Source organism: Micropterus salmoides, unplaced genomic scaffold (genome assembly GCF_014851395.1).
Source record: "Micropterus salmoides isolate LMB-PRFRI ecotype aquatic unplaced genomic scaffold, ASM1485139v1 Ms_hic_scaffold_5, whole genome shotgun sequence".
NCBI classification, from domain to species: Eukaryota; Metazoa; Chordata; class Actinopteri; order Centrarchiformes; family Centrarchidae; genus Micropterus; species Micropterus salmoides.
In genome coordinates this window covers 6,409,551-6,420,785 of record NW_024044237.1, presented here as the reverse complement: position 1 = coordinate 6,420,785, position 11,235 = coordinate 6,409,551, and the positions used below count along the sequence as shown (strand labels likewise).

The 11,235-nt window shown below is 43.2% G+C and overlaps 1 long non-coding RNA gene across 2 annotated transcripts; it reads left to right on the top strand.

The window, feature by feature from the left end:
• The first annotated feature begins 367 nt into the window (after positions 1 to 367).
• LOC119889096 lies at positions 368 to 10,468 on the top strand. 2 transcript variants are annotated; one of them, XR_005442000.1, is made up of 3 exons: positions 368 to 607; positions 1,961 to 2,064; positions 7,500 to 10,468. It is a non-coding gene; the product is annotated as an uncharacterized LOC119889096 (long non-coding RNA). The 2 variants fall into 2 exon arrangements; XR_005442001.1 differs by having other exon boundaries at positions 3,689 to 10,468.
• Positions 10,469 to 11,235: the final 767 nt, after the last annotated feature.

The window sequence follows — 11,235 nt, the reverse complement described above, 5'->3', positions numbered from 1 at the left end:
AATGCCCCCTTCTCTCTTCATTCTTTCTTCCCTCCTCTCTTTCTCCGCACCCTCCCCTTCTCTCGTCACATCCCCTTTCTTTCTCAGCTTCTGTCTCCTTTTACTTCTCCTTCTCCACTCCTAACCCTCCCATTCCCCCCTCTTCTCTGTTTATCTTTCTGTCTCTCATGTCCCTCCATCATTCCCAGACAGACTCTTCAGGTCACTAGTTGAGGCTTCTTGGTTCCTTAGACATCAGCCAATCAGTCATGTTTAGAGGGGGCGTTCCCTAGTGTAAGGCCCACCCCCCAGTGACCATACAAGGTAACAGTGGAATGCATGGCTTGGCAGTCCATCTGCTTCATAAGAGACACACAGAGTGCAGAGGGTGTCCACACTGGTGAGCAGTCCTCTAGTCTGACTGTGAAAATACTTAAGCTTTGAAAGAATGCTTTAGAGAGCTTCAGGACCTGCTCCTCAGCTCAACACTACTGCAGAAGCTGCCTTGCAGCAGACAGACAGTTCATTTGACCCGGTAAAACCAGAGCCAGAGATGACAAGCAGCGGAGACCTCGTCAGTCCAGCAGTGAAGCTGCAGATGACAGCTCCCAGCAGTGGACTCAGTCAGGTATGATCACAGAGATGCCTTTATTGGTGTTTTTGAATCCTTTACTGTGTCCTATAGGCTACATGAGATCAAAGCACACCGCGTTTTATTCCATTTTAAATGAGTTTTTCTATCGTCCAGGCTATCAACCCAGAAACTTGAAACTTGAGTGAGTCAGGTCATCCTTCACAATAAACATAATGCTCATCATGCTTACAGTAGATGTTGTCAAAGTATGGGTTTTGAAAATTTCATTAGAAATGTCTGCACAGCATTACAACGCCAAGAAATCATGTACTGATGTCCATTGAAGGCTGTTCACTCTGTGTGATTCTGGCTGGTCCTAGACGAATGTTAACAATTGTGAGCAAAACTGTGAAATCTGTTAGGCGTGTCCACTCTAACGCTAAATTACAGATTTGAACAGTGTCAGAAAATTAGGACAAAGTGAGCCCAGTGACATGCAGTGGACCAGTAGGACTGTTGCTGGCACACAGTGTGTGGGGGGCTTGACATGGATGACCTTACCTAAGTTTTAAATCAGTGCAAATTTTTAGACTGTAGCAAACTAAATGCAAACCAAAAGACATGGAGGGTCAGAACAGTGTATTGAGAAGTCCAACATGGTATGCTTTGATAAATGCTCAGCAGACAGGGTAAAGTCAAGTAAGTCTGCTTCAGAAATGTTTAAGGCCCACTCACTGCTCTGTTCCTCCAGTCTGGCTGAAGGTGTGTCAGTGAGTGAAAGTCACTGCTGCAGTGTTTACTGAGAGTGTAACAGGACCGCCTTCTGGACCACATCATTTGTGCCTTTAGAACCAGTCTGGAGTTTTATTTCTTACATGGTAATGACATCAGTTTATTGTCTTCACTCATCCATTTACATGGCCACAAAGTCACTGTCACTCATAGTGAGTGCTTATTTAGAGCAGTAGCTCACACACTAACCTTTTAGGTTAGGACTCAACAAGAGCTTTGACAGATAAATCTACGGCTCTTGAGAAGATGGACAGGATGAGGACTTTGAAATGTGTTCTAAGCTTTGCATATTTGCTTGTGCATAATGTAAATGCCCTAAAACTGTTTAAAAACAGTTTGAGAAGGAAAAATGGAAAACTTTCACTACACTACTACTATCAGTAACAGTAGACACATGCATCCTCTGACGAGGATTCGCAGTTGACACTACTTTGTTTTAAGGTGTCAGAGGTTGGCCACTGACCCACAGTTTCAGCCAGTTATGTAAAAAAAAAATCAAATCTATGCTTGCAACATGGGGCAGGGTGGGGTGCTGTCCTTAAATGGTAAAAACAGAGCAACAGTGTGCAGTATGGCTGACAGCAATCTCACACAGCGTCTCATCTCACACAGCAGGCTGGCAATGACTGACACCAGATCTGTACCAGCCACAGTGTGTACAGTAAGCAGTGGCAGTTCAACCAAGAGGAGAATCAGGAGGTGTGGAAATAACAGACCAGGTAGGACAGCCACGCACACGCACACGCACACGCACACGCACAGGCACACGCACACGCACACGCACACGCACACGCACACATCTGTCTTTCTATACTGATGTCCTCATCAATGCATTCCTGAGCCCATAACCCTGGTCAATACCATCACAATGAGCTGCCTAAACCCAAACCTTACTGTAATGAATGTCTCCCACCACTAAAGACTAACCAGCATATTTTTTTAAAAAGCAACTTTGATTGTGATCATTAGTGAAGTGTTTGAATTCATTTCACCTGTGCCTGCACCTCATGCTACAGCCTCGGGCTGTAGAGCGCATTGTTTTAAACCTAACCTCAACATAATTCTAACCTGAAGCTTGAAAGCAAAAAATTATTATTAAATGTCCTCACTACGATGCTTTAAAATTTCAATTGGTACTAAAAAGACAGCAATGTAAGCCCACACATGTTCGTTTGAACAGGACTGGACAGCAGGGTTAATGCAACAGTGCATCTCTGACTTCTTGTGGAAACATTTGAGTGCTCTGTAAATGGTGGCTTTAAACCAGCTGAGACAAACCGCTGTTTGGGTAGGAGTGCTTGTTCTGTTAGTGGCTCGTGGAACAGTGTGGCTGTCACTTGTTATGCTCTTGAATCCTCATTTCCTCTTATATTTCCTCTTAAGTACCGCTAAAGTTAGCTCTAGGCTGCTTATACTGACAGGCTGGCTGGTGAGTCTGACAGGGTTGAGGAGGTTAATGCTAACGAATGTAACAAAGCTTCATACTGAGGTCCATGTTCCCAAAGTCCAGCTAATAAAATATGTACTGTTGTCGCCCAGCAGCAAGGAGCTGCTGAGGACTGAGACGGACATGAGAAAGTGTATGTAGGGAGGAGAGGAGGAAATGCTGTATTTATTTACTGAGCAGTCAAAAGTCTTAAGGGCACAAGGTTAGGAGGACTTTCACATAACCCCCTGCACACACACACTCACACCAGGCCCCCTCTGGGACCAAGAGACCACCATTCCCAGGCTCAATTTCACATGGGAGAAGGGGGGGTAGGGGGGGTAGGGTGGGAGGAAAGGCCTATGGAAGGTAAGAGAAGTGGGAGGAAGAGATAGAGAGAAAGATGAAGTGCTCTGACGGCCAGTCTGCACAGGTCCTCATTTTACCACATGACTCTGTGTGACGTATGTGTGACGTGTGTGTGACGTGTGTGTGACGTGTGTGTGACGCATTTCAGTCCAGCTGTTTTCAGCACTTATGTACAGAATGACACTCAACAGCCTACAGAGCTTACATTTTAAATGCTTTCAGCAAAAATGCTTTAACCCCTTGCTCCTCTCACTGCATAATATACTTCAGCTGACACCATTTTAGTGCTTCAGCGTAAAGTGCAACTCCCACACAATATTTCACATGTAGCATTTTAAGACATTTAAAGCTGTTCATATGGTGTATGGTGTTTGTTCCTGCAATGTTCATCTTAAATTCTCTTCATTGTAGTGTTTTCTAGTTACTTCTCTGAAAACAAGTGGAACCTCCATTCACTGTAGCAGTGTAACGGTCTGCTATAGAAACTTCCTGCTGTCAGTCACATAATGTGAAGGTAAACAACCTTTCTGACCTTTTTGATCTGTCAGCTAATGTAGGAGCTGCGGTATGAGCAGTATGTCCTTCTTCCTGCTGACAATCCCTCCAACACTGATGAAAGGGCTTCCGTCCTTGACTTCCTCTGGACTGGATTTCTACACTCAAAGACAAAAGTGACTTGACGAGATGAGTGTCAAAGTGTCATTTTGGTTTAGCCAACCAAAAGTCATCTGCAGCAGCTGTTTTAATAAATGTATACAGTATATATTGTCTTGCACATTTTTTTTATTGTCATGTCTAAGACAAAGTCTTAGTGACACCCTGTAGGCCCCTGTCAGTCCCCTCAGCTCCTTATGGCTTATGATCCCTTAAAATGAAGCTGTGTCTACTGGTGACCCTGCATTACAGGTCACCAGTCAGCGTAAACCAAAGAGTGTTTTTTTTCCTTTTCCTCCATAGTTTTTTCCTTCTCAGTAACAGAATATTTTATTTTCCTTCTTATTATTTTGATCATCTGGTGACTCCTCAGGTTCTTCTAACTGTAAGAGCCCTCCTGGGGCCCCAACCTCTATGTTGGGAACCACTTCCCTAGGTCGATTACAACTCTCCATCTGGGTCCGTTTTTCTCCCACGGGAAGCCTCACCAAGTTCCTTACAGCACTGAATTCTTTTCAGTACCCCCTACCACCCTCATAACAGCCTCATGTTCTTCCCACCATCGACACACTCCTGCTTTAACTGATCAGGCTCCAGTGTTCCTCTCAGTTCAGCATGACCATGTTTGGTTATTAATGTTAAACGCCACTTTAACAGTGACTTTTACGTCCCTTTGTGTTTAGATCATGTTCTATTCTCTGACACATCTGTGTTCACATCTTCAGTCGCTGGACCAGTAAATCGGACTGTATTTAATTTGTTTGGTGACTCTGCATAAATGTAAGGTTATCCTCATTTTCACTTAAACTTTTCACATTACTGTGTGTGCGTGTGTGTGTGTGTGTGTGTGTGACAGACAGACGGAGGAAAATGGAGAGAGGGCTTCCTGTGTGTGATTTACAGAGCCAAGGGGAAAGAGAAAGAAGACCATATTAGGCAATGTTTGGCTCAACAGGAGAGATGGCTCTGACTGTTATCACAGTCTGTCCAAACACACACACATGCATGCTCACACACACACACACACACACACACACACACACACACACACACACAGGGCTGGCAGCCTGCAGTCAGACTATGTCACATCCTTCCATCACTGAGAGTTCATGCTCTGATTTAAATAGGTTTTCTGGCACAACATGAAATACAAAGTGCTAAAATGTTTGGCTTTTTACTTTATGGAATACATTTTTAAAAAGAGAATTGTAATAGCGACTGTGATGTGTGTAGATTTAGTCTGGATACAGGTTTGTTGTGAACTTGTCCTTTAACGCAAACTGAAGGCAGACTGAGGGTGAGCTGGAACTGGACCGAAGGAAAACTGTAGATTGCAGTTCACTGTTTAACAACAGAATTCAGTTCAGTATCCCTACTCACCTGACCCCCTGGGGTCTAAGTTTGATTGGTATAGAATCATGTACAATAGGGATGAATGAAGGGAATTTCATTTTTGGTTCATCCAAACCTTTTTGTCTATTTTGTCTCTGATATTTTGTCCAGTGGGGGGGACACCTTTCTGCAGCTGTACACTGTTGTGGACGCAGTGTCTTTTTTTGATGCTTCCACTAGGAGTTGCCAAAGTCAGTAACACATAGGAGCTTCAACATTTTGATACTTATTTTTAATGTCAAAGTGGATCAAATACACAACCAACAGTCATCAGCTGCTTAGGAATGCTATCAGACTACAAAATATCACTATGGCTACGACAGACAATGGGAAGCAACATCATGAAAAATCTATGACATAATTTTTAGCTTGAAGGAGTGTGTGTGTTTTGGGGTATGTGAGAGGTTTGCTGTGTCATAGTGATAGGTTGCCATGGCTTCCCCACGTTTGACTTCCCATCTGCACACTGTACCACACACAGTACAGATTCTGTATTGCTTTGGCAGATACAAAGAATATTATGTAGATTTATATGAGGGTGGAACATGAAAAATCAGTAAGCCTATAGCACAAAGGTCAGATGATTTCATATTACAGTTAATGTATGTTTAAATGTTCCTCATATTTGACTTTAATATCATTATTCTGCAGATTTTGGTAATGACATTCAAAAGACAATTAGTATTCAGTCATACCTTAGGATCATCCCATATTCTTTTTCCACATTACAAAATCCACTTAAGAGTAAAATGAGTCATTTCTGGACATAAAATGAAATTGTATCAGGACCTGCTTCCAAAGAATGGGAATTTAACAATTCTGTTAAACCTAAGCTGACTTTATCTTCTGTGGTAGCACTGTACTTTTTCATTATCCCCACTGCAGAAAGGAAAGCTGCATTTCCCCAGCAGCTGCTAGATATTTCAGGCCCCTCACAGCAGCTCAGCAGCTGCTCTGACATGATAAACCTGGTTTGTTCAAGGGCCAGCTCTGGAGACCCTGAGTGAATGCGGGCTTTGGTCTCTGGTTACTAGCAGAAAGGGGTTTAATGTGAAAGTTTCCCCCTATGAGAAATCTGGAAATCTGAACTGATTTACAAATGACAAATTGTTCTATGGCAAAAGAACTAATAACAGAGCTCCCTCTTAAATAATGATTTAAAGAAATAGGTCAACATTTTGGCAGATGTGCTTTTTTGCTTTCTTTCTGAGAGAGAGATGAAAGAAAAGCAATTCAGAAGTGCTGGATAAACAGTTCATCAGTAGTTCCAGAACCTAACTCGCGTTAGTAAGTGGGCTTTGTGGTGTTATAGATGTCTGTTTGAATCCCAATCATTTCTGCTCCTCACATTTCTCTTTCCACAAAGAAAGAATGAGCAGATTTCCAAAATGTTGAACTACATAGAATATAGACCAGCTGCTGGTTAAATCTTCATCCTGCTTGGTCTTGGAGGTGTCTTCGTGGATGAAGACGCTTTGAGTTTAATCTGATGCAGCTGGCCAGAATACATATTAACAAGTCACACACAACCAAGTGCATTTGAATCAAGGGTGGTGATGCCTGTGGTGTGAAACTCGGGGAACAGGATGCAGGCTTGAAGCTTGATGTCATGTACCACACACACACACACACAGACACACACACACACACACACACGCAGGCGCGCACAGTCAGGCTGGGAGAGGGCAGGTTTGTTTGTTGGTTTAGTTTAGTGAGGGCGACACTTCCTGACAGACAGACCTCGAGACATGAACCTACTGTGGGACTTTCTCTGAGTGTGCGTGTGCGTGAGAAAGAGAGAGAGAGCAAGTCTTCCTTCTTAATATGGACTTGTTGAGCCCAGAGCAGAGGGAGAAGGCCGGAGTGAGATAAAGGCCTCCTCTCCCTCTGCTGCCTTTTAAGTGAGTCTCTCCCCACTGTGACTAGAAAAGGGAATGTATGTAGGCAGGAGGGGGGAAGGGAGGGGGGAGGGGGTGACAGACTATCAGTGGGAGCGATCGCAGACTGGAAGAGGGAATGTTTATCCAAAGCAGCAATCCCATTTTCCATGATCCCCAAAGTAAAAGGCTGGCTCGGGCCTTATATGGGCAGACTGGAAGTTTCCAGCCCAGCAGAGTCAGAGCATTCCTGGAAAACACCCGGCTTCTTTCTTTCCCTCTGTCTTTATATGTCGCTCTCTCTGTCTCCTCTCTCTCTGATAAATCAGGAACTCCGTTTGAGTGTCAGGGCTGCTGCTCAGGGGACATTTAAAGCCCATGAGAAGAGTGTAATCAGACAGTAAAGTAAGCTTTGTTCCCTGTGCTCTTTCATCAGGTGTTGCTGTTGAGATAATGGAGATCACAGCTGGAGATCCAGCAGTCTGCACAAGCGGTAAGAGACAACAACTTCAAGACTCTACAGAGCGGTTGGCACTTTAACAACAATATCTGTACATTATAAACATATCCAGAAACACTCCCATAGAAGCTTTTTATCTTCTCATCTATTCAGGTCACAGTCAGGAAGCCATATCCACCACGGCCTCTGCTCAGGGTTTGAGTTCAGAGCTTTAGCTGTAATACTACAGTAACTCTGGGCGATATTGTCCCACATTAACAACAGAAAAATACAGGAGCTGTACCAACATCAGATGTGTTAGGAAGGTGTTGTTCCACCACCAGCTTGCAGAACAGCTCCAGTGCTCGTGACTTGCCGAGTCTCTGGAGGTGTTTGGATGGTGGTGGAGAGCGCTGTTTAACATATTACTTCCATACTTATCAAACCTTTCAGTGAGCTCTTGTGAAACTGCACAGAAGCGCCAGATTCTGATCTGCATGATACAAATCCATCTGTAGTTGAGATGTGAGTTTGCATGAAGGCCCTGGTAAGTCAGGCTCAACTCACATTCTCAAGTCTTCAGATTGTGACACGAAGGTGTTCACAGCTCTGTCCCTGTGCGTTCTCTCATCTGAATCTTCAGATGGATTAGAACCTGAATTTGTTCTGTGCTCAGTCAGTGTCTGAGTTGTAGTTTGTTGTCTTCTTTTTGAAATTCTGTCATGAAGCTGGAACTTTGACATTCTGGAGATCTATGCTTTATACCAAACATCTGCCACTAACATTTCTGCCTCCATTACATAAGATTATAATAACATTTTTACAGATGATGTAATACCATTCAGGTGGGTCATTTCATTTGAAAGTAGAAACTTTTTTGCTTTTCACAATTGCGCCCCCACAGATTATGATGGGGGGATTTTCTTATTATTACAATATAGGACATTTTATTACATTATTGGGTGCTACATCTGCATCTCCTAACATAAAAACAGCCAGGTAAAGCAGCAGAGACTGTATTTAGTATTTGAGTAAATGCACCCGGGTGAAAGGAAGCAGTAGAGAGCCAGTGGTTATGAAGGGCATGCGTGATCTGTTCCTCAGCATGTGTGTGTGTCTGCAGTGTCTCTTAAAGTATGTGTGTTGTGTTTCAGATGTCAGAGAGCAGCATGTAGTAGAGGGGTGAGTATCACGCACGCATGCAGAGTCATTTCATTTGTGAGTGCGTGTGGAAAGGCAGAGGGAGCAGCAGCAGGACAGGAAGTTGGCATTATGTAGGTCTACTGGGCTTTAAAGTCATTTCCTGTTTACCCCTCCCCAACAAGAATGCTTGTGCTGTACCCTCTATCTCTCTGTCTCACACACAACACACACACCTTTTCATGTCCTTGTTCATCTCCCACTGCTTTGACTGATATTTCCAATGTGTTCGAAAGACTGTAGAGGCAGAGTCTGTATTTCCAGCACAACGTCCCCTCCCTGCAAGGTGCATGGAGAAGGGAAAAGTCTGAAGAGGTCTAAGCTTGTAGTATTCAGAACAGCTTGATTGTGAGATTAACACGTCTCAGCTGGTGGCCATGGGTGACCCTGATGAACACATTGGTCTGACAGTAAAGCTGTTCTGAATGCTACAAGTGTTTCTGGAGTGTTAGAAAGATCCAGAAATGTAGCTCAACTGTGTCTTAGGTGTAAATGAAGACGTTCCCATCATGTGAGGCTGATCTGATTGGTCAGATTGGTCTGATGTTTCCTCTGTCTTTAGAATAACCTGTCCTTCATGATGCTTAGAGAGATGTGTTTATTCTGTGTTCACATCATGTCACTTGTATTGCTCTGACGTTAGCTTTAGCTTCACCTGTGAGTTCACTTCATTATGAGTCACGTCAGCTGATTGACTCACCTGAGTTCACGAGCTAAAATCAATAACTTTGGTGTGATGGTTTTTTGTCAACTGCAAAGACGTTTGTGTGCACCTTGCAGTTTGTGTGGTGCTCATGTTGTTGAGTCAGAAAGAAAATGTGTGCAGCCGATGTAACGAACATGGTTTCTAAACTGTCCCTGTGTTTTTCTCCAGTTGACTTCCTGGACCATCCCTGCGGCCCACGGTGCAGTGCTGCATCTCTGGTCATTTGGTAGTCTGAGATGAAGCACTGTAGCTCGGGACGGAGGACAGAAATTCGAGTCTGAGCATATCCAGAGCCAGGTAACAGCATCCCCAATCTGCAGCAGGTCTCCAAGGCTCAGGTTAGGGCCACAGGACACCTTGTGGATCACAATCAGTTTATCCATTCATAGGAAAGCTGTTTCTGTTACCTTTATGTATTTAGAGGACACAAAAATTGAAGTTGTAGAATTTATCACAAAATGTGGATTAGGGCACATTTAAAATTATTCCTATGATGTTCAACATTACAAATTTCAGATAAATGAAATCAGTAATATGACCCCCGTCTGCCAAAGTGTGTGACAGGGTTTTAGACATGGCACCATCAGAAGGAAAGCAAAAGATGTGACAGTTTCAAAGCTTCTAATGTGCAATCTGTAAATGGGAAGTGTGCAAACCACAGCTGGGTGTGTGAGGAGTGGGACCCAGCGGTGTTGATGTGATGACGGTTGATGATGATGATGGTGGTGGGTGGATCCCATCAGAAGAGGAAGTGCTCAATGACCTCTTGGTTTTCTTCTCCTCTCTCCTGGGGTCCAGTTTTCCCAGGAATCCCTTGACCTATCAGAAAGGGGGATTCCTGGAAATACTGTTCTTGGGGGCGGGGCTTATCAACAATTCCATGTAAAGTCTTGAGGATTATGTGTGGTGTGTGTGAAAACATGTATTGTGTAGGAACACGAGAAAAACGAGGCCTTAATGTTTCCGTCATGCCCCCCCCCCCATCCTCAGCGCTGAGGGGTTCCAATGTGAAATGTCTGTGTTATTGCTCATTGTTGAATAAACATTCAAAACAAAGAAATATTGCCATACATTGTCATTTACTGTATATGGACACTGCAGTCTGGGGTTAGAGCAGGGTGTAAAAAATGTAAGTAAAAGTAAGAAACCACAATGTAAAATATTCCACTACAATAAAAGTCAAGCATTTAAAATCCTACTGAAGTTCAAGGACAGAAGTATTTTCAGGATCATGTAGTACAAGTACTGGTTGTGCAGTAAAATATCTCCTGTGACTGGTATCTGATTCTTTCTGACAGTAACAGTACAGGCCTTTATTAGTAGTTATGAGTGATGTGGAAAATAAAACAGAATAAATAAATAGAATCATAAATACAGCATCTGAGTAAGATGCACACTTGGATAAATACTGCATTTATCATCAGAGCCTGTTCAACTGTATTTCTGTAATGGCTCTCATCATTTTGAGAAAGAGAGTTGAGAAGGCTAATGGAAAATACTGTATTATAGTAAATACATACCGTTCATGGTAAATGCTCTGTACTTGTATAGCGCCTTTCTAGTGTTCCAACCACTCAGAGCTCTTTTACATTATGTCACATTCACCCATTCACACACTGAGCCTCAGTGCTCTGAACAGAAACTAGCATTCTCACACACTCATACATGGTACAGCCATCGGGGGAAATTTGGGGTTCAGTATCTTGCAAAAGGACACTTCAACATGAGAGCAACATAAGAATAACCAAAGTGGCAGGAATTAAAGTCAGAAATGAATGATAATAAAGGTAAAATAAAAATCAACAGCATCCACATATCGACTACTGG